The sequence below is a fragment of the Pygocentrus nattereri genome, chromosome 24, assembly GCF_015220715.1.
Source record: "Pygocentrus nattereri isolate fPygNat1 chromosome 24, fPygNat1.pri, whole genome shotgun sequence".
NCBI classification, from domain to species: Eukaryota; Metazoa; Chordata; class Actinopteri; order Characiformes; family Serrasalmidae; genus Pygocentrus; species Pygocentrus nattereri.
The window spans coordinates 34,164,995-34,186,577 of NC_051234.1; the positions used below are offsets into that span (position 1 = coordinate 34,164,995).

A 21,583-nucleotide genomic window follows, 5' to 3' on the forward strand; every position below is an offset into this window, starting at 1 on the left:
GTAAAGCTGTGTCTGGACTGCAGAGATATTTACGGTAAAGCTGTGTCTGGATTGCACAGATATTTCCAGTAAAGCTGTGTCTGGACTGCAGAGATATTTACAATAAAGCTGAGTCTGGACTGCAGAGATATTTACAGTAAAGCTGTGTTTGGATTGCACAGATATTTACAGTAAAGCTGTGACTGGACCGCAGAGATATTTACAGTAAAGCTGAGTCTGGACTGCAGAGATATTTACAGTAAAGCTGTGCCTGGACTGTAGAGATATTTACGGTAAAGCTGAGTCTGGACTGCAGAGATATTTACAATAAAGCTGAGTCTGGACTGCAGAGATATTTACAGTAAAGCTGTGTCTGGATTGCACAGATATTTACAGTAAAGCTGTGTCTGGACTGCAAAGATATTTACGGTAAAGCTGAGTCTGGACTGCAGAGATATTTACAGTAAAGCTGTGTCTGGATTGCACAGATATTTACAGTAAAGCTGTGTCTGGACTGCAAAGATATTTACAGTAAAGCTGAGTCTGGACTGCAGAGATATTTACAGTAAAGCTGTGCCTGGACTGTAGAGATATTTACGGTAAAGCTGAGTCTGGACTGCAGAGATATTTACAATAAAGCTAAGTCTGGACTGCAGAGATATTTACAGTAAAGCTGTGTCTGGATTGCACAGATATTTACAGTAAAGCTGTGTCTGGACTGCAAAGATATTTACGGTAAAGCTGAGTCTGGTCTGCAGAGATATTTACAGTAAAGCTGAGTCTCGACTGCAGAGATATTTACATTGAAGCTGTGTCTGGACCGCAGAGATATTTACAGTAAAGCTGTGTCTGGACCAGAGAGATATTTACAGTAAAGCTGTGACTGGACTGCAGAGATATTTACAGTAAAGTTGTGTCTGGACTGCAGAGATATTTATGGTAAAGCTGAGTGTGGACTGCAGAGATATTTACAATAAAGCTGTGTCTGGACTGCAGAGATATTTACAGTAAAGCTGAGTCTCGACTGCAGAGATATTTACATTGAAGCTGTGCCTGGACCGCAGAGATATTTACAGTAAAGCTGTGTCTGGACCAGAGAGATATTTACAGTAAAGCTGAGTCTGGACTGCAGAGATATTTACAGTAAAGTTGTGTCTGGACTGCAGAGATATTTACGGTAAAGCTGAGTCTGGACTGCAGAGATTTTTATGGTAAAGCTGAGTCTGGACCACAGAGATATTTACAGTAAAGCTGAGTCTGGACCGGAGAGATATTTACAGTGAAGCTGTGTCTGCACTGCAGAGATATTTACAATAAAGCTGTGTCTGGACCAGAGAGATATTTACAGTAAAGCTGTGACTGGACCGCAGAGATATTTACAGTAAAGCTGAGTCTGGACTGCAGAGATATTTACAGTAAAGCTGTGTCTGGACTGTAGAGATATTTACAATAAAGCTGAGTCTGGACTGCAGAGATATTTACAGTAAAGCTGTGTCTGGATTGCACAGATATTTACAGTAAAGCTGTATCTGGACTTCAGAGATATTTACGGTAAAGCTGAGTCTGGACTGCAGAGATATTAACAATAAAGATGAGTCTGGACCGGAGAGATATTTACAGTAAAGCTGAGTCTGGACTGCAGAGATATTTACAATAAAGCTGAGTCTGGTCTGCAGAGATATTTACAGTAAAGCTGAGTCTCGACTGCAGAGATATTTACAGTAAAGCTGTGTCTGGACCGCAGAGATATTTACAGTAAAGCTGTGTCTGGACCAGAGAGATATTTACAGTAAAGCTGAGTCCGAACTGCAGAGATATTTACAGTAAAGCTGTGTCTGGACCGCAGAGATATTTACAGTAAAGCTGTGTCTGGACCAGAGAGATATTTACAGTAAAGCTGAGTCCGAACTGCAGACATATTTACAGTAAAGCTGAGTCTGGACTGCAGAGATATTTACAGTGAAGCTGTGTCATTACTGCAGAGATATTTACAGTAAAGCTGAATCTGGACTGTAGAGATATTTACAGTAAAGCTGAGTCTGGACTGCAGAGATATTTACAGTAAAGTTGTGTCTGGACTGCAGAGATATTTACGGTAAAGCTGAGTCTGGACTGCAGAGATATTTATGGTAAAGCTGAGTCTGGACCACAGAGATATTTACAGGAAAGCTGAGTCTGGACTGGAGAGATATTTACAGTGAAGCTGTGTCTGCACTGCAGAGATATTTACAATAAAGCTGTGTCTGGACCAGAGAGATATTTACAGTAAAGCTGTGACTGGACCGCAGAGATATTTACAGTAAAGCTGTGTCTGGACTGTAGAGATATTTACAATAAAGCTGAGTCTGGACTGCAGAGATATTTACAGTAAAGCTGTGTCTGGATTGCACAGATATTTACAGTAAAGCTGTGTCTGGACTGCAGAGATATTTACGGTAAAGCTGAGTCTGGACTGCAGAGATATTAACAATAAAGATGAGTCTGGACCGGAGAGATATTTACAGTAAAGCTGAGTCTGGACTGCAGAGATATTTACAATAAAGCTGAGTCTGGTCTGCAGAGATATTTACAGTAAAGCTGAGTCTCGACTGCAGAGATATTTACATTGAAGCTGTGTCTGGACCGCAGAGATATTTACAGTAAAGCTGTGTCTGGACCAGAGAGATATTTACAGTAAAGCTGTGACTGGACCGCAGAGATATTTACAGTAAAGCTGAGTCTGGACTGCAGAGATATTTACAGTAAAGTTGTGTCTGGACTGCAGAGATATTTATGGTAAAGCTGAGTCTGGACTGCAGAGATATTTACAGTGAAGCTGTGTCATTACTGCAGAGATATTTACAGTAAAGCTGAATCTGGACTGTAGAGATATTTACAGTAAAGCTGTGTCATTACTGCAGAGATATTTACAGTAAAGCTGAATCTGGACTGTAGAGATATTTACAGTAAAGCTGTGTCATTACTGCAGAGATATTTACAGTAAAGCTATGACATGACCGCAGAGATATTTACAATAAAGCTGAGTCCGGACTGCAGAGATATTTACAGTAAAGCTGAGTCTGGATTGCACAGATATTTACGGTAAAGCTGAGTCTCGACTGCAGAGATATTTACAATAAAGCTGAGTCTGGTCTGCAGAGATATTTACAATAAAGCTGAGTCTGGACTGCAGAGATATTTACAGTATAGCTGAGTCTGGATTGCAGAGATATTTACAGTGAAGCTGTGTCTGGACAGCAGAGATATTTACAGTAAAGCTGTGTCATTACTGCATAGATATTTACAGTAAAGCTGAGTCTCGACTGTAGAGATATTTACAGTATAGCTGAGTCTGGATTGCAGAGATATTTACAGTGAAGCTGTGTCTGGACCGTAGAGATATTTACAGTAAAGCTGAGTCTGGACAGCAGAGATATTTACAGTGAAGCTGTGTCTGGACCGCAGAGATATTTACAGTAAAGCTGTGTCTGGACCGGAGAGATATTTACAGTAAAGCTGTGACTGGGCCGCATTGATATTTACAGTAAAGCTGTGTCTGGACTGCAGAGATATTTACAGTAAAGCTGTGTCTGGACCGCAGAGACATTTACAATAAAGCTGTGTCTGAACTGCAGAGATATTTACAGTAAAGCTGAGTCTGAACTGCAACGATATTTACAGTAAAGCTGTGTCTAGACTGCAGAGATATTTACGGTAAAGCTGTGTCTGCATTGCACAGATATTTACAGTAAAGCTGTGTCTGGACTGCAGGGAGATTTACATTAAAGCTGTGTCATTACTGCAGAGATATTTACAGTAAAGCTGAGTCTGGACTGCAGAGATATTTACAGTAAAGCTGAGTCTCGACTGCAGAGATATTTACAGTAAAGCTGTGTCTGGACCGCAGAGATATTTACAGTAAAGCTGAGTCTGGACTGCAGAGATATTTATAGTAAAGCTGAGTCTCGACTGCAGAGATATTTACAGTAAAGCTGTGTCTGGACTGCAGAGATATTTACAGTAAGTAAAATGATTAAAATTAGAATGAATAAAATGGTATTCTCAATGCTGCTAATTGTTGGAAAATAAAGATGTAAATTACTAAGAATACATCCTCAAGCATCACGTGACTAGACGGGCGAACGTAAGCAGAAGAGAATCTTTATGGTCCTGAATCTCATGAGTGTCGATGGAAAAAGAGTGAGTCAGTCGTGTGTCAGCGTTTGGTTAATGGCTGCACTGCAAATATCTCAGGAATGAGCAGCCATGATTCATTCATAATTTCATGTGCGTAGACTAATTATCAAATTAATTCCAAAAAGAAATTCTAGCCAAGGATATAAATTAGATTTAACTCTTGGGAAAAATGCCCAGAATGTACGGCACTCAATTAATCCTAATCTCCTCGGACGGTCGTCTGGATGGTTTAGAGCAGCTGTAAGTAACGGACCTGTTGTTCAGAAGCTTTTATGAAAAGCCAAAACACAAACTTCTAACTGTCACACGACTCTGTTAGAAATGAAGGTTCTGTTCAGGTTCATTTCCGTTCATCGAGGTACAAACAGTGTAGGTGTTCCCTCAGAGGTTCTACAGTGGTTCTAAGGTCTGATTGTGGAGCTTAAATCAGGTTCTCCAGGTGAAAAGTTGGTATTTGTTCCTTTTCATAACCGAATGTTTTAAAACAGAGCAGTAGAGTAAAAGCCTGGAGGCGAGGCGAGGCGAGGTGTGTGGAGTCAGTCCAGCTTAGAACAGATCATTTCAGTGGATTATGGTTCAGTTATGTTCCCTGACTAAAGGCACTGAGATGGAACTGACAGTTTAGTACCTTTATTTGTTCTTTTCTTTGTTCTACACAATCATTTCCCATCATGTTAAATGGCATTAAGAGTCTACATGGACTGAAGAATTTGTGCCTTATCTGCATTACCTGCATCTGTTCCTTCAGCCAATGTGTTTCTGTGGAGACCCTGTGGAGGAGCTCCATCTTTCAGTTCCTTATTGGTTCTTGGCTTCAACATATGGTTCCAAAAGAAGCCTCTGATAGCTAGGGGACCGTTATCTGTACATGAAGGTTCTTAATAATGTCTTTACAAAAAGTTTCTTTAGGAAACAAAAGTTGATCCTATAGGGTGTTACTCCAAAAAAAATCCTTTTTAAAAGAGGATTTAATTAAAACCTTCTGTATAATTTAATTGCTGAGTTGTAATCAGAGTTTCAGAGCCGTTTGGTATGAAACGGTTCAGGCATCTTTCCAGTGGTGCTGATGGGAACCAGACGTCGCCATGACTACAACACAGATATAGACACTTTATTTACCATCCAGAACCTCCAGAGAACCTACACGAGTCTTCTGAGTTCATATGGAATGTTGATGATGGAAAACAGTGGAAAATCTGGAATAATGAGTTTTCTTTGGGGACTATTTTGCCGCACAGCACCCTGCATGTATCCCTCCACCATGAATGGAGTTGAAGTTCTCTAAACTCTCATAAAACAGCGTCTCAGTCATCAGGCAGTGAATTCAGAACCAGTTCATGTAGGAACTTTCTGTAGGAGCTTTTAGAGGGACGTCTGGTTCCCATCACCACCACTGTGAACGGTTTCACACCAAACCAGTCTGAACCGCTATGTTTATATACGAACCACTAAATTATGGGGGAATTTTGAATCAAGGAATTCTCTGTCAACTTCACAGGTGCGTCTCCTGGAAAACCGTCCAGGGTGAGAAGTTTGCTTAGCCGTTCTGCTGCTGCAGAACCAGAAAACACCTAAATCCGCTCCTCCCTCCAGATTATGACCACAATAATCCAACATTTCTCATCATGAAGCTAAAGCAGACTTCATAACCATCATCATCATCATCCTCCTCCTCACTGCTGCTGAGGTTCTGGATCCTCTACTTTGCTGTTCTGACCACAAAGTGTGACCAGAACCCATCAAACACTTCAGACGTGAGATCTGATCTGCATCCTCATCTACAGGACTCTGTCTGCGCGCGCTAACGCGGCTACAGTCACGGCTTTCTTTCTGTCTTTGGCACGCGCTGTGAAGTGACCCGTCCCTCCGCGCGAGCAGCTCTGAAACACAAAGCCATTCAGCAGCTCTCCGCAGAGGAGCCGCGCGCCATCTGCATGCCAATGACGAGCAGCCGGAGTCGCGAGCAGCGCAAAGTAGCAACAGTTTAATCAGCGGATTAACACCGCAGCACGAGACTTACCGCGCGTGGCAGCAACGCCCGGAGACGGACGGTCAGCTCGCGGCGCCGGACAGCCTCACCGGCGAACACACGCTCAAAAAGTTCTGACGCACGAGCAGCTGCGGAGAGTCTCACGAGCCCGGGTCTTCACCAACAGACACACTTGCTCCTCCTCATCTTCATCTTTATCACCATCATCATCATCATCATCATCATCATCATCATCATCACAGCACCTGATAAAACATAAAATAAACGGAGACTGCAGGTGTAATCCGGAGGCGCGCGCAGGAGCGAAGATGCGTAAAGACCGGAGACACGCGGAGTGTTCAGAGTGGGTTGAGCTCGCGCCCCCCCCTCCCCTCTCTCTCTCTTTCACTCTCTCTCTCTCCCTCTCTCCTCTCTTTCCCTCTCACACACTCTCTCTTTCCCCCTCTCTCTCACTCTCTCTCTTTCTTCCATCCCCCTCTCCCTCTCTCTCACTTTCTGTCTCTTTCTCCCCCTCTTTCGCTTTCCCTCTCCCCCCCCCCCCCCTCTCTCTCTTGCTCCCCCTCTTTTTACCTCTCTCTCTCATTCCCTCTCTCACTCTCTCTCTCTCTTTCACTCTCTCTTTACCCCTCTCACTCTCTCTCTCTTTCCCCCTCTCTTTCCCTCTCTCTCTCTCTCTCTCTCTCTCTCTCTCATACGTACACGTACACGGACACACATGCACACAGGCGCACGAACATGGACACACACACACACACACACACACACACACACGCACACATATATATGTGCATCCTGCCTTTCGCACAATGACCACTGGGATAGGCTCCAGCACGCCCGCGAACCAGAAGGAGAAGTGGCTTGGAAAACGTCACCTAAACATCCACCATGTCGGCCTGCTTATCTCGTGGAGTCTGGACCAGTATGGAGATCAGAAGTTTGCACAGATATGGTTTGATAAAATACTTATTTTTACTTTGCTGTATTACTTGAATGTAAACCTTTTGATCTTTTAAGACTTCAGTTATGAATAATGAATGTGTGATGCTGCAGTTTGCCATGACTACAACACAGATATAGACACTTTATTTACCATCCAGAACCTCCAGAGAACCTACACGAGTCTTCTGAGTTCATATGGAATGTTGATGATGGAAAATAGTGGAAAATCTGGAATAATGAGTTTTCTTTGGGGACTATTTTGCCGCACAGCGCCCTGCATGTCTCCCTCCACCATGAATGGAGTTGAAGTTCTCTAAACTCTCATAAAACAGCGTCTCAGTCATCAGGCAGTGAATTCAGAACCAGTTCATGTAGGAACTTTCTGTAGGAGCTTTTAGAGGGACGTCTGGTTCCCATCACCACCACTGTGAGGAGCTTTTAGAGGGACGTCTGGTTCCCATCACCACCACTGTGAGCAGTTGCGACACGTATATTTGACACCAAATCACTCTCTTTACATCTTAACCATTTGATTAAGCAGAATATTTTGGTGGTGTTTTCATAATAAATGTCCTTTATTATCTGAGTTTCTTAAAGAAATCACATTTTTACCTGATTTGTATCTGATGCACCTGCAGCACACAGTCCGTTACCACACAGTCGTTTCCCTGCACTGACTGAAGCTGTACTGAGCCACGAAGCCGTAGCGTCTGCCCATCGGCTTCGATTATAAATGTGTTTTTCTGTTGGAGATTCTCTGTAAAGGGAATCGTCTGCGTTCCTTTAGAACACCATTACCTGATACTCTCTATGAACTTAATCCAATTACGCCACACATTTCCACTCAGACCGAGTCAGTAAACACAGGTCAGATGTTGACTGGAAAAATGTAAACATTTCACTGTAATTAATTTGGGCTTCATTGGAATTGAATCAATTTAAACCGTTTTTATCCACAGAAATGCACTTTCATTCATTTTTCTCCATTTTTAGTAAACCAGTTACTCAAACACAGGTTATTATTAAATGAGTGAATATTTTCAGTTTCTAAGTCCTGTTTGTTCATTTTTGAGTACAGAACATCTTCAAGCAGTTACAGACACAGTTTGCCGCTTGGCTGTGTAGTCAGCAGTGAATTCTGTGCTATAACTGCCACCCTGCCTGAAACGTCATACCCAAAGTAAAGGGGGCGCTGTTCCCACTTACTCTGGGCTGCAGTCCTGATCTGACACATTTGAGAGGAAACACTCATGTTTACTGCCACGAGTCAGAATAATCGTCTGGATTACTGACTCAGAGTAACAGCCTCTAGAATAGAGGACTTTATGTCCTCCTGACTCCCTGATCTCTAAAGGGCTCTCCGACTCCTGCCATGTTATCAGACCTCATGTTCTGAAATATGAGGCTAGTTTTCTGTGACTCTCCATGAAAAAGTTCCGATTTCCATCTAAAGCTGCGGCTCTCAGTGTTAGCCTGAGCTTCATGGCTCAGTCTGGACTGAATGTGGTCAGCAGATGAAGCTCCAGGTCAGTCCAAGAAGAAAGGCTGTTCAGCTTTAGCGAACTTTGTTGCCGCAGTGCAGCTTTACACTGTAATCTTACAGAGGTTCTGCCCCCATTAGGTGAGAGAAGGAACTGTAGTATACACTTATAACACACTCTAAAACAGACACAGGCCAGTTAAAACCTGTCCATGGGCCATATTTGACACTGGGGCTGGACTTTTGACACCCCTGTGTTAAAGGAAGAGTTCAATGGTCAACGCAGAGGTGTCCTGTCCTGCTCCTGGAGATCTACCCCCTCCAAACCTGATCTAACCCACCAGATCCAGGTAATGAAGTCCTTTAGGAACTTCTGACAGTTGCAGTTAGGTGCGTCAGTAGATCCAGGGCTGTTAGCTCCACAGCACACAGCCAAGTGGAGCAGCATCGTGACAGCAGAAACAGAAAAGCCACCAGTCTAATAGCAGAATCTGAGGAGCAGGTGAATCAGCACCTGCCTGTTGACTCCTCAGGTCAGTGTGGATGAGTTGATGAGTTTCCTGCTCTTTCATGAGAGCAGAGAGATGTGTGGAAGTGGTTGTGGGTGGAGATCGACCGTGTGAGACTTAACCAGGCTGAAGGGCTCCTTTAACACATGGAAAGCTAACGAGGCCGGTTAACGGTTACTTAGAGTATCTGAGTGACCCATGAACACGCAGAGTCGATTAAACAGAGTTTGTTTTCATCCAATTAGGTGAAAGCCGGTTCTCGAGTTGCAGAGAGAGGGAGCGGGTGAGCTGTTTGACCTCTCTCACACTCCGGCTGCTCCCCGCTCTGCATTAGAGCTCCGACACATCTGCATTTTCACCTCCAATTACGGCTCAGCTACACAGAAAGAGGGGCCTGCTGGATAAACAGAAGAGGAATCTAAACCCAAACACAGAGCAGCCTCTGTCTGCCAGAGAGGGAAAAGCAGGTGGCGAGCGAGAGAGAGAGAGAGAGAGAGAGAGAGAGAGAGAGAGAGAGAGAGAGAGAGAGAGGAATAGACAGACACAGAGAGGCAGAGGGAGAGAAAGAGCGAAGGGGAAAGAGAGAAAGAGAAAAAGAGAGAGGGGCAGAGGGAAAGAAAGGGGCAGAGAGAGGGAAAGAAAGAGCTAAGGGGAAAGGAGAGAGAGAGAGGCAGAGGGAAAGAAAGAACAAAGGGGAAAGGAGAGAGAGAGAGATAGAAGCAGAAGGAGAGAAAGTGAAGGGGAAAGAAAATATATATAGAGAGAAAGAGACAGAGGCAGAGGCAGAGGGAAAGAAAGAGCAAAGGGGAAAGTAGAGAGAGAGAGAGAGAGAGACACACAGAAGGAAAGAAAGAGTAAAGGAGAAAGAAGAGAGGGAGAGAGAGAGACCGAGGCAGAGGGAAAGAAAGCAAAGGGGAAAGTAGAGAGAGAGAGAGAAACAAAGAGAGAAACAGACACACACAGAGGCAGAGGGAGAGGGAGAGAGAGAGAGAGAGAGAGGGAAAGAGAGAGAGAGGGAGAGAGAGAGGGAGAGAGAGAGAGAGGGAGAGGGAGAGAGAGAGAGGGAGAGGGAGAGAGGGAGAGGGAGAGAGAGAGAGAGGGGGAGAGAGAGAGAGAGAGAGAGAGAGAGGTGGAGAGAGAGAAAGACAGAGAGGGAGAGGGAGAGAGAGAGAGAGAGGGAGAGAGAGAGAGGGAGAGGGAGCGAGAGAGAGAGAGGGAGAGAGAGAGAGAGAGGGAGAGGGAGAGAGACAGGGAGAGAGAGACAGGGAGAGAGAGACAGGGAGAGAGAGAGGGAGAGAAAGAGGGAGAGGGAGAGAAAGAGGGAGAGAGGGGGGGAGAGAGGGAGAGAGAGAGAGAGAGAGAGAGAGAGAGAGAGACAGAGTGAGAGAGAGGGAGTGAGAGAGAGAGAGAGAGGGAGAGAGATAAAGGGCGAAGGGGAAAGAAGAGATTGAAAAAAAGAGTGAGAAAGGAAAATGGAAAGAAAAAAGTGAGAGAGATTGATGACAGAGCGATATAGAGAAAAGAGATAAAAGATAGAGAGAGAACGGACAGCGGGGGGCGGTACTGGGTACCAATAGATATTGAGGTTCAGGGTTCAGTATGTATAATGCAGATCTGTACAACTTGGTACAATATGAACACAATCTACATGCACTGAACACGAGCTACATGCACTGAACACGCTCTACATGTACTGAACATGTGCTAAATGCACTGAACACAAGCTGAACATGATCTACGTGCACTAAACATGCTCTGAACGTGATCTGCGTGCACTGAACAGGTGCTGAACACAATCTTTGTGCACGGAACACATGCTGAACACAGGCTGAACGAGCTACATGCACTGAACACACTATATGCACAGAACACGCACTGAACACACGCTACATGTACTGAACATGCACTGAACACACGCTGAATATGATCTACCTGCACTGAACACATGCTGAACATGAGCTACATGTACTGAATACGAGCTGAACACGCAATGCATGCACTGAACACATGCTACATTCACCAAACATGCGCTGAACATGTGTTACATGCACTGAACACATGTTAAACACGTGCTACATGCACTGAACATGAGCTGAACACATGCTACATGCATTGAACACACACACTGAACATGTGCTACATGTGCTGAACACACGCTGAACACATGCTATATTCACTGATCACGCACTACATGCACTGAACATGCTTGGAACATGAGCTACATGTACTGAACATAAGTTACATGCACTGAACATGTGCTGAACATGAGCTACATGCACTGAACACGCACTGAACATGAGCTACATGCACTGAACACACACTGAACATGAGCTACATGCACTGAACACACACTGAACATGTGCTACATACACTGAACACAAAATATATTAAACACATACTAAACACGCACTGAACACATACTGAAGACACACCAACCACATGCTAAACACATGCTGAACACGTACCGAACATGCGCCGAAATGTACTACACACATACTAAACATGCAATGAACACATGCCGAACATGCAGCAAAGTGTACTAAACACACACTAAACACATACTAAGCATGCTCTGAACATACACTACATGCACTGAACACACATCAAAATATACTATACACTTCCTGAACACATTCAGCACATACTGAACACGCACTGAACACGCAGCAAACATGCACTATATGCACCGAACACGCCCTGAAACAAACACGTGAACACATACTGAACATGTACTGAACATGTACTGATTGCACTGCACGCACAATGAACACACACCCTAAACATGCACTACATGCACAGCACACACAATGAACACACTAAACACACACTACTTGACCCGAACACACAATGAACACACTAAACACACACTACTTGTCCCGAACACACAATGAACACACTAAACACACACTACATGTACCGAACACACAATGAACACACTAAACACACACTACTTGTCCCGAACACACAATGAACACACTAAACACACACTACTTGTCCCGAACACACAATGAACACACAAAACACACACTACTTGTCCCGAACACACAATGAACACACTAAACACACACTACTTGTCCCGAACACACAATGAACACACTAAACACACACTACATGTACCGAACACACAATGAACACACTAAACACACACTACATGTACCGAACACACAATGAACATGCACCAAACATGCAATGAACATGTGCCAAATGTACTAAACATACACTGAACACATATTAAACGCCCTGAACACACAGGTGTTTTTCTGCTGAGCTGTTCAGTCAGGCTGCGAGTGTAACAGAGAAAAGTGCCTCTTCCGAGCGCAGATCGGGGAGTCGCTCCGACGCGGTCACCGCTCTCCTTACTGCTCAGCCACTAAGGGCTAGCAGGCTTCAGTGGATCGTTATTTAATTGGAGAGTGACACAGCGAGCCCTGCTGGCCAGGTCACCCCATCAATCAGCCTCCGGTCCCCAGACACTGACAATAACACACACACATGTCAAATCATCTCGCTGTGTCCACAGGACATCTTCATTTGGCCCTAAGAGCTCAGTAGAACTCTGACGTGTCTGTAGAGCTTCAGTCAGTCAGCGATGTGTTACGGACCTACACTGAAATTACCCCTAAAAAAGAAGCAGCACAATAGAAGAACCACAAATAGTTCCCTAAAGAACCCTTCAGTGGCTGCTTCTTTAAAGAACCCCGACTGTAAACGAGACGTGGGAGAGGTTTATCTCATCTCCTTCATGCCATCTCACCAGCTGATCAACAGCAGGTGGACATGATTAAAAGCAATTAAGAGTTGAAGTCACTAATTAAGATCCCAAATAGTTCTTGACTTGAACATTAGGAAGAACTATTAGATTTAACTTCGAAAAGGTTTCTTCACATCTTATTAGCAAAAAGGTTCTTTTAAAAGAAATACAGCAGTGATTTTAGGGGACCCACATGTGGTTCTGTTTCAGTAATAATATCTAGAACGACTACAGTGACCTGGTAAATAGAAATTGTTTGTCAGAGAGCTGAGGAGTGTGTTATGAATGTACTTATAAGATGTCCAAAGTCTTCTGTAAAGTAGTTATTACCTGTTTATTGACTGGAGCTAAATATTAATGTTTTCAGTTCACCAACCAAAAATATCCAGCCAACAGCATCCTGTGGGCAGCGTCCTGTGGGCAGCGTCCTGTGGGCAGCGTCCTGTGGGCAGTGTCCTTTAACCACTGATGAAGGACTAGAGAATGACCAACAAAAACTGTGCAGCAGCAGATGAGCTGTTGTCCCCGACAAGGTAGGAGAGTCTAATAGAGTGGACAGTGAGTGGACACAGTGTTTAAAAGCTCTTCTGTGTCTGATCCACTCAGCCCTGCTGAAATCTGCTAAATGTCCTAAAGTTGTCTGTTCCGTATGATGGCTGGCGATTAAAGTTGGCGCTTATGAATGTTTATAATCTGCTTGTAATTAGTGTGGAAATGATAAAGTACATTTCGAAGACTTTTATTAATGAATTTGCGAGACCTTAACTAAAGCGGATCTTGTTTTTTCTCGAGAACTCCTGCTTTACATCTTTACAGGTTTTACAAATAATAATTTGCACTTTAAGTCAATCACCCTGATCAAAACGTCTAGAACCGCCACAGCCTGCGATGCTCAAACTTACGCATAAAGCTGAATAAGTGCCATTAAGCTGTTCCATGTTCTGATGGTTCTCCATTTTCAGCTCTGTAAGGCAGTGTTCAGGAGATAAACACAGACTCGCAGACACCCTCTTCCTCCTCTTCAGCCTCTTCATGTTCACTTACTGTCCTTTTAGATTCCCCTCAAACCTTCACACTGTTGGCTCAATTCCTGACAATGTCTAATCTCTCCTTTGTGTTTAAAATGTTGCACAGCAAAAAGACAAAATCCCCCCTTTTTATTTCACTTAAGCTTAAAAACAAAGGTGCTAAAAGAGGTTGTATGGAGCGAAACCACAGAAGAACCAACCTCCAGTGGAGAGTGATTTCAGCCTGATCTCTGTCTGCCACGTCTCATCTGTAGCAGGTCCTTGATTACCAGGGACAATGATTTCAATGCATTGTGCGTACCTGACAACCTGTCCACTCATAACACATGTATAATTAATATTACTCTGACGATGTAACTGCCCTGCCACCACTTTGGTCAGCAGTGCTGTGGCTGTGTGTAAGGAGATAATAAAGCCATAACTGATCCAGCTGTAGTGATGACAAATGAAAGCTGAAATCTAAGCAGCTGAGATTTCTTGCTGCATTATTAGTGCCCACATACTAGCTCACTAAATATACTGTACAGACTGTATTACAGACGATATAATAAAAGCAAAACAGTGCGTATCCCATTAGAAGTGCACTCATTAGTGCAGTAGGTGAAGTGCAGTAGTGTGAGGTTTGGGACGCGGCGTTAGATCAGCCAGTGAGACGAGATCAGCAGCTGCTCTGCTTTCGTGTTTCAGTCTATATTTAAGGCGCCTCAGTGTAACTGCTGCTCCATTTAAGGTGGAACAGAAAACTCAGATGAGAATCTGGTGAATAAGAAGCTTCATCTTTATTTCTCTGTGTGACTTTATTATTTAAGTTTTTATAAAATCTCACACAGGAATGTTCTGAACTCTGGAGATGTGCAGGTCATACGGATCCACCCATCAGCTGATCTACTCCTCGTAGTGTTTCTGGAGACTGAATCTAAAGTGTCCACATGTCTGTTGATGTGTTTGTGGTCATTGTGGTCAGTGTTGTTGGTGTTGATCCTCCTGCAGGGCTGTATCTGCAGTAACGGTGATGAGTTGAGGCCCCTCAGAGCTCAGAGCTACAGATCACCCACCAGCACGGAGACGGGGTCTTCTTAGTGACACAGTCTGATACTATGAAGATACGTACCTTTGGGGCAGTCGTGGGCTGGAGGTTAGGGATCCAGCCTCGTGACCGGAAGGTCGCCGGTTCGATCCCCAGAGCCGACAGCACATGACTGAGGTGTCCTTGAGCAAGACACCTAACCCCCAACTGCTCTCCGGGCGCTGCAGATTGGGCTGCCCACCACTCTGGGCAAGTGTGCTCACTGCCCCCTAGTTTGTGTGTGCTCACTAGTGTGTATGTGGTGTTTCACTTCACGGATGGGTTAAATGAGGAGTTGAAATTTCCCCATTGTGGGACTAATAAGGGTTTCTTAATCTTAACCTATTCTCTGAGATGTACTGTAAGTGTTCTAACTAAGCTCAGAAGGAAGCTGTCTACACAGTCTGTGCTGATCTACCACATGATACTATGGCATATAAAGACTACATTGAGAAACACTGGAATGGAGCTATTTTCTGAAGGTTCTTTAAGGAACAAAACGTGTTTCTTCTATGGAAGTGGTGACCAACCTGGCCCAGAAGTTCATCTCTGGTTCACAGGGTTCTCTCCTCTCCTTCAGTCAAAGAGCAACATTTTATTTCTCCAGTGCAGAACCAGCTTACAGGTCCCAGAGGGTTAAACAACTGAATCTCAACTGAATCTCAATTGAATCTCCAAAGTATTATGTTTATTTCAGAATCACAGGAGGGGAGAAACTCCTGATAAAAACCCAGTGACCACCTAAAACAAGGATTATAGCAGATTAAATCATTTTTGTCCATTTCATTGGTCAACAGAGTACAAAGTTGGACTGGAAATTACTGACTGTGATATGAATAAACATGACCATGTGTTTACATGCAAAGATTTTTGCCAATCTGGTTAAATACATTCCGATCACTGATTCAGACTGAGGTGTTTATTTCACTCTGTTCAACAATCTGGTGAAAATCTTTGTTTACATTCTCACTACAAGTAATCAGATCCAGAATGGTGCATATGTGGTAAACCACTTAGTGCAGACGTTACCATGACAACCAGCATCACAAGAGTCCAGTCAGAGTGAGATGAGCAGCAGTGAGCAGTGATTGTGTTTTTAACTGCTTTAAAATGACGTCAGACTCAGGAAAACGTCCTTCACACGTCCTTATTAAAGAAGGCCGAGAGGAAGACGTCGTGCTCTGAGACGCATAAGCTGGACGTCCGTCCCACCGCCGTCTTTTAGAGATCAGAGCATGAACTTCATCTCCTCTGTAGACCAGTTTCTGCTCCGCCGTGCTGAACAGTATAAACTCTCACTGTGACGCGACGCACAAGCAGAACGGACTTAAACTTTCCGATAGGGAATGTAATCGGATACAGGCGCTTACACGGATATTGTTCTTCTATTTAATGGATTATTTATAGGTTTACCCACCTCGATCAAATGGATAGAAACTGTATTCCGAATGGCCTCAAATCAGACTAGACTATTCCAATTTAGGTATTATTTGGATTTTTGATGGATCATTAGGCTGCACCTAAATGTGACTGCTAATGTTAAACTATCTGCCTAATAAATGAGCAGGAAGGAAACCCATATATGGTCAAACTGCTGTCTTTTGCTCCAACATCACTGTGGTCCACTGTGGCATCATCCCTCAACTTGAAACAACTGACCTCTAAATAGATGATCTGCAGCACAATGACACACGAAACTGTCAGGATCACATGGTTTCATAAACACAGAGGGCACAGACAGCTCATCGTGGAGTTTTGTGTGATTAAATGTAAGATCAAACAGTAATAAGCGAAATTACCATCTCTGCGACCGCTGTACATCTCCAGCACCAGGGCTGGTGACCACGGTTCTATGGCTTTGCTCCACAGAACCCCTCTGTGGTGCCTCTTCTTTAAGAGTGCAGCTACCTGCTTCCTATTTTAGATGCTCTTTTCATTTTGTTTAAATAGTTCCTCCGAAAGGCAAACAGTCCTGCAGCCCTCTGTCCCTGGAGGAACTCCTGCGCGCCATTCAGTGGGACCCAGAGCAAGTTCAAATATCAATCTGTCAACTTTCATCTAATAAATCCGTCAAGGTTCATCATTGTCTGGCGAGTCTGCTCAGCTGAAAGGGAAGTTAATATGGAAGTTATATCCACAGAATCCTGCCTCCACCACCTCCTTGCCTCTTCTGATATTTCCTCTTTCAGACATAAAATCTGCCTTTTTATTATTATTATAATAAAAAGGCGGGGGTGGTGGTTAGGGAACTGGCCCTGTGACCGGAAGGTTGCCGGTTTGACCCCCAGGGCTGACAGTCCATGACTGAGGTGTCCTTGAGCAAGACACCTAACCCCCAACTGCTTCCCGGGCACCGTGGATAGGGCTGCCCACCGCTCCGGGCAAGTGTGCTCACTGCCCCCTAGTGTGTGTGTTCACTAGTGTGTATGTGGTGTTTCACTTCACGGATGGGTTAAATGAGGAGGTGGAATTTCCCGTTTGTGGGATCAAAAAAAGTATCACTTATATTACAGACAGATCCATCACCTTTTACCTGTGGTTTCAGGCTGGGGTGGTAGTGTCCAGTCCAGCACTGGCAGATTACAGATAACGCAAATGGAAAGTCTTAAACATGGCAGGTCTAAATATGGCCCAGCAATTCAGCCCTAAATGGTTTCTCAAGTCCCACAGGACACTGCTGGCTGGATATTTTGGGTTGGTGGACTATTCTCAGTCCACCAGCGACACTGAGGACTGAGCACTGCTGTGTCTGATCCACTCAGACCAGCACAACACACACTAACACTTGTCGATTTGCCTTTTTGAACAAACCTGATTCAACTCCAATATTAAGGCCATGTGTGGTGGCGAGTTTAAGTAAAAGGAGTGACCAGACAAAACACTGGATGCCAGCCCTCTAAGGCCAAACACAAATGCACGTATAAGATTATCTACTCCATGATCAGGTGTCTCCAAACTTCTGGGACCACCAAGCTTAGAAAGATGAACCATTTTAGTTGTTTTCCAGAAAACCTTAGTGCCAATTTAGCTTAAAACTCATTTGTGTCTGAACTTCCATCATCCTGGTTTTATCCACCTCTTTCCACCCACAGACAGACACTCTGTTGGCTGCTCGTTATGTAAATGAAGCTGTTCTAACAACAACAACAATAAAAAAAATATATATATATTACCTGTGCATATGCTTTTCCCCCATAGTTCATATCCTCCATCTCCACCCCCAAACTTTTTTTTTCTTCTTTTCTTGAGACACTAAACTCAATACAACACTTAAGCTACTGGCCAACAGTCTCAATCCCTCTCACTCATTGCCTTAAATGCTCCAAATGCTCCTCTTAGTCTGGAAATTTTCAACCTGTAGACACCAAATTTAGAATAACTCTGTTGTACTATAGAATCTCTATGGTGCTGCATTCATTTTGTGGCAGTTTCCAAGTTACAGCCACCAAATTCACACCATCTTCAGCGTGTGTCCAATCTGTCTGGCCTGTTTGCACAGGTGGGCCACCTCAATGCCTCCACTTGATCCTCCTTTTTATCCTCTTTTCCCACCAGCTCACAGTACAGTGGGCTTTTTTCCAGGCAGCTCCCACTCTTGCCATCCTAAAGCCAGACTCAGCAGCTCTTGCTGAACAGCTCCAAGCTTCACACAATATTCTATTTCTCTCACAGCGACAGACCGTTTCTGTCCGTTTTATAGTCTTTTAATGTTTTTGCTTTCTTATTGTTTATTTTTTCCCCACCTACTCCTACTGTTTCCAGAATACAACCACCGAATGTCTCATGGGAAAATAAAACAGAACAAAACCATGGGTATGTCCTCATTTCTGGTTCATGTTCCTCGTCCATGTCTTCATCCACGCTCTGATAAACCCCAACATTCTGTAGTTACATTCTTAGTGGCTCTTTATCAATACCACAACTGTTTATCACATTATACAACCCCAATTCCGATGAAGTTGGGACGTTGTGTAAAACAAATAAAAACAGAATACGATGATTTGCAAATCCTTTTCAACCGATATTCAACTGAATCCACTACAAAGACGAGATATTTAATGTTCAAACGGATAAACTTTATTGTTTTTTGCAAATATTCACTCATTTTGAATTTGATGTCTGCAACACGTTCCAGAGAAGTTGGGACAGGGGCGTGTTTCCCACTGTGTTACATCACCTTTCCTTTAACACTCAATAAGCGTTTGGGAACTGAGGACACTGATTGTTGAAGCTTTGTAGGTGGAATTCTTTCCCATTCCTGCTTGATGTCCAGCTTCAGCTGCTCAGCAGTCCGGGGGTCTCCGCTGTCGTATTTTGAGCTTCATAATGCGCCACACATTTTCAATGGGAGACGGTCTGGACTGCAGGCAGGTCAGTCTAGTACCCGCACTCTTTTACTACGAAGCCACGCTGTTGGAACACGTGCAGAATGTGGCTCGGCATCGTCTTGCTGAAATAAGCAGGACGTCCCTGAAAAAGACGCTGCTTGGATGGCAGCAGATGTTGCTCCAAAACCTGTATGGACCTTTCAGCATTAATGGGCCTTCACAGATGTGCCAGTTACCCCTGCCATGGGCACTAACAACCCCCCACACCATCAGAGATGCTGGCTTTTGGACTTTGTGCTGAAAACAACCCAAACAGTCCTTTTCCTCTTTGGCCCGAGGGCAATCTCAGATGAGCTCGGGCCCAGAGAAGCCGGCGGCGTTTCTGGGTGGTGTTGATATGTGGCTTCGCTTTGCATGGCAGAGTTATAACCTGCACTTGTAGATGGAGCGACGAACGAGCGAGTTCACTGACAGTGGTTTTCCGAAGTGTTCCTGAGCCCATGTGGGAATATCCGTAACAGAATGATGTGGGTTTTTAATGCAGTGCCGCCTGAGGGGTCGAAGGTCACGGGCATTCAGTGCTGGTTTTCTGCCTTGCCACTTATCTGCAGAGATTTCTCCAGATTCTCTGAATCTTCTGATGATATTATGGACTGTAGATGATGAAATCCCTAAATTCCTTGTAGTTGCACGCTGAGAAACGTTGATCTTAAACTGTTGGACTATTTGCTCATGCAGTTGTTCACTAAGTGGTGAACCTCGCCCGTCCTCGCTTGTGAACGACTGAGCCTTTCACGGATGCTCCCTTTATACCCAATCACGACACTCACCTGTTTCTAATTAACCTGTTCACCTGTGGAATGTTCCAAATGGGTGTTTTTTTGAGCAACTTTCCCAGCCTTTTGTTGCCCCTGTCCCAAATTGAAAATGAGTGAATATTTGCAAAAAACAATAAAGTTTATCTGTTTGAACATTAAATATCTGGTTTATTTTCCATTCTCATTCTTCTTTATCTGAGCACATCATACTATCCTCCTTAACAGACTATCTTCCATTGGCATTAATCATATCGCACTCGACTGGTTTCATTCCCATCTCTCAGCCCGCACTCAGTTCATTCAACTCAAATCTTTCGGGTCTCAGTCTTCCCCTGTTTCTTCTGGTGTACCCCAGGTTTCTGTCCTGGGCCCCTACTTTTCATCATTTACCTTCAGCCCCTTGGCAATATTTTTTGCTCTTTCGACATCCATTTCCACTGCTATGCAGATGACACCCAGCTCTATCTATCTAGTAAACTAAGTACTTTGTTCCTGCCCTCTTCCCTTTCCAACTGTTTATCTGAAATAAAATCCTGGTTCACCTCTAATTTCCTAAAACTTAACAGTGATAAAACAGAAATTTTGCTTTGTGGTTCCACATCCACATTATCTAAAGTGGATATTTTCTCTATCCAAATTGACAGTACATTAGTCTCCCCCTCACCTCAGGTTAAGAGCTTGGGTGTCATCTTAGATAACTGTTTATCTTTCCGCTCTCACATTAGTAATGTAACCCGCTCTGCGTATTTCCATCTGCGTAACATCAATCATCTACACCCTTCCCTCACCCCCCATACTGCATCTATTCTAGTTCATAGTCAATGCGGGATGTAACAAGACTACTGTAATTCTCTTTCTTTGGCCTTCCTCATAAATCCCTCCATAAGCTTCAGCTGGTTCAGAATGCTGTGTCTGTCTGTGTGTCTCTCTCTCTCTCTCTCTCTCTCTTTTTCTGTCATTCTGTCCCTCTCTGTCTCTCTTTCTCGCTGTGTGTCTGTCTTTCTGTCTCTCTATCTCTCGCTGTCCCTGTGTACACATTGTATTTTGGCCAGTTCAGAATGGTTAACCATGCAAAGTGGCAAAAAATCCCCTCCTCCCTGTGTCCAACATAGCATGGAAAGGTTGTCTGTTAACCGTTACCAAAGTGTCGTTAGAATTCCCTGGACTGGTGTGAGAAAATTCACTGAGATCACTTGTCACCGATACCCCTCTGTCTTGTACAAACATGTCCCCCTCTCTTGGCACATAACAGAAACTAGACAGTTTAGGCTTCTTAAGAGGGCATATAGACGCCTTATGTCCTTGCTGCCGACAATAAAAGCAAACTAAGGTACCTTTTGCCTGTTGTCCATGTCGCGTGTCTTTAGGTGGGCCTTGTTCTGGAACAGAGCTGAGATGACCATCAAGTCTTTGTTCCCTAGGTGGTGCTTGTGAGGACCGTGGCAACCCTCATCGAGCATTCAGGCATTGTTGAGCCAACTGTGCTGCAACCAGTCCATTTGCAGGCTCATGCTCTTGG

The 21,583-nt window shown here is 44.1% G+C and overlaps 1 protein-coding gene across 1 annotated transcript in view; it reads right to left on the bottom strand.

Annotated features, from left to right (window-relative positions):
* Window positions 1–6,465, bottom strand: part of LOC108412282 (cadherin-7-like) — a 264,252-nt gene extending 257,787 nt beyond the window's left edge. The window contains exon 1 of the mRNA XM_037533777.1: window positions 6,176–6,465. The gene's annotated coding sequence lies outside the window, so the exon portion shown is untranslated. The remainder of the gene's footprint in view (window positions 1–6,175) is intronic.
* Between the last annotated feature and the right edge of the window lie 15,118 nt (window positions 6,466–21,583).